The sequence below is a fragment of the Priapulus caudatus genome, unplaced genomic scaffold (assembly GCF_000485595.1).
Source record: "Priapulus caudatus unplaced genomic scaffold, Priapulus_caudatus-5.0.1 Scaffold94, whole genome shotgun sequence".
NCBI classification, from domain to species: domain Eukaryota; kingdom Metazoa; phylum Priapulida; class Priapulimorpha; order Priapulimorphida; family Priapulidae; genus Priapulus; species Priapulus caudatus.
Window position 1 is genome coordinate 24,454 of NW_014577155.1, and position 2,776 is coordinate 27,229.

The window sequence follows — 2,776 nt, forward strand, 5'->3', positions numbered from 1 at the left end:
GATGTTTAGTGATGGGCTTAAGAGTATAAGTAGTAAGGTTAAGGTTAGGATAGGATGGAGTTACGGTTGCGCGGTTGAGTGTAGTTGGGATTATGGATTAGGGATAGAGCTAAATATCGAGTGATAATGATGATGAAGATGATGATGCAGATGACAACGACGACGATGATGATGATGATGATGATGATGATGATGATGATGATGATGATGATGATGATGAAGTAGGATAGCACCGTGCGTCTATATAACAATGTTACACGACATTAAACTGTTCACCACGCCATGAGGTAACGTCCGTGTGTCTGTGTAAGCAATTTGTGGTCATGGGCAACGATACCGCACTTGCTAGTGCATAGCTATAGATTGATGGCTCGTGATCGATCAATACGCTTCCGATTATCGATTATGTTATAGATGTACTGACGTTACGCCTTGCGTAACTCTAACGTAGCGTAGCGTTGGCGTAACGTATAACGTAAGCGTAAGTAAAAAAAAAAAGTTATCTTTCTCAGAAAAATCCTGCGCCTCTGTTCAACACGGAGTTATCGTATGCCTTTTCGCGATCGCCCCCCCCCCCACCATTAGTTTATTTCTCCCTCTCTCTCTGTCTCCTCTCTCTCTCTCTCTCTCCGCTCTATCTTCTAACCTATACCCGCCCCTCCGGGTTTGCCCCGTCTCTCTCCTCTCTCGGCTCTCTCTCATCTCTCGTCTCTGCGTGCTCTCTCGTGGCGTCTTTCCTCTCTCTCTGCTCTCTCTTCCTTTCCTGCCCACTCTGGAGTCGGACGGGAACTTTTTCTCTTCTCGTCTCTCTCGTCCAGTTCCTCCCTCTCTCTCCTCTCGCTGCTCAGCCTCTCTCTCTCGATCTCGGTCGTGTCTCTCCTCTCTCTCTCTCTCGGTCTGCTCGTCCTCTCGTCTCTCCGGTTAGTCTCATAAATCTACCTTAATGCTGCGTGCGTCGCCTCCTATCTTCTTTCTCATGTCTCTTTCTTTTCTACCTCTCTCTCGCTCTGCTCTCCTGAGTCTCTCCTCTCTCAACCTACACTAACAAACCACGCACAAATACTCCTTCATTCATTCATGCCCGCGCGCGCTACGCTCGCACCTACTTCAAGTTAGCTGCGAGTATCAAACTTTCTCCCCTTTTCTTATCTCCAACAGGGAAAGCCTGACCCGAATAATATGACACCGGGTCCACCCCACTACCACCCACCATCCGACGGCATTCTGGCTGTGGGCGGGCAGCGATGCATTGTACCGGTAACGGGTGAATAACCTCATAACTCATAACCGATAACTCAGTTGTATAGATAAGCAGAGCGTTGAGCATGAAGATGGTCTGTGTATGAGGATATGTGCGGTGTGCCCCGTTGACACGCCCGCATAGTTATCTGTGTCTAGCCTATGTGAAATGCCGCAGGACTGTGTGCGCGTGTGAGAGTTTGGCTTTCAGTCTCGCTCAAGTGAAAGCGACGTGACATAGAGACCATGATAGCTATCTTAGAAAGGCGTAGAGAGAGGAGAGAGAAAGGAGAGAGCGCGAGAGAGTGGCAGAGAGAGAGAGAGAGAGAGAGAGAGAGAGAGAGAGAGAGAGAGAGAGAGAGAAAGGGGCGAGAGAGACAATAGGGTATTGGATATATCCGACGATAACTGTCATTCGTATATATCTCGGTTTTACTAGTTCTAGGCCCCATAGCGCGAGCATACATGATCATTCGTCTCTCCCATCTCAAATTCTCAACACGAGAGAAATGGATCCGCCACTTTAATCACATTCACGGAATGAGCCATGTCTAACTACGTGTCTGCTTACGTATGTGGGGTCCGTTGCCAGAAACAAAATTAGTCTTAACTTTAGTTTTAACGTTAACCTTTGTTCTCGTAGACCGGACCTTCGAAACTTTACCAAGTTTCTGTTAACGTTCTATATGAGTGAATGTCATGTTAAGACGTATATGTTATCTGAGGTATTTGCTGTTAATCGTGTGATGTGTTGATCACGTCTTGTTTACCTCTTTCGGAATTCTGTCAATTCACATGGTCTCCTACGCACCATAACATTTCTAAAGTTGTAGATTAAAAAAAAATCAGCCGTAAAGTATAGTAATCGTTCATACGAGACGAAAGAGCCGGATGTTCTAAAAATAACCCAACAAAATACCGGGACTCTAATAAAAGGTCTATTAAATAAAGAACCTGCTCCAATCTCATATTACTCTAACACGTTTTACCTCCACATTAGACGTTCGTGTTTTCGTGGTGAAAGAATTACCAGTACGTTTTCTCACGTACACAAATAATGATTTTAACCCCGAAAAGAAGAATACATTATACTGTGTTTTCTTTGATCGTTGTTTAAGTGTCGGAAGAATTATCAGTACTTGTTTCAGAATTGTTTTTTTAAAGAAAAAAGAATATTTTACATTGTGTTTTCATCGGTTGATGTTACTAGACAGATGGCGTCTTGTTGTTATTTTTTGCTCGTGACTCACGTGGCGTAGAGCCGCGTGTGCGCAGTTACATGAGAACGAATTTCTTCGCTCATCAGACGGCTGTATAGCTAATGAGATGTGACGTGACCGGGCCGTGAGTATGACGACAGGTCCTACGTACAACTGCGTAGCTAGTTAGCTAGTTATACCATCTCTCTCACTGCGCACTAATCATTATTGCTTCTCTTTATGGCTCTGACAATTTTTTTCTCTGACTGTCTGTCTGTCTGTCTTTCTCTCTCTCTCTCTCTCTCTCTCTCTCTCTCTCTCTCTCTCTCTCTCTCTCT

The 2,776-nt window shown here is 44.9% G+C and overlaps 1 protein-coding gene across 1 annotated transcript in view; it reads left to right on the forward strand.

Annotated features, from left to right (window-relative positions):
- LOC106804963 (sushi, nidogen and EGF-like domain-containing protein 1) overlaps window positions 1-2,776 on the forward strand; it is a 35,280-nt gene that overhangs the window by 335 nt on the left and 32,169 nt on the right. The gene's annotated exons all lie outside the window — the stretch shown is intronic.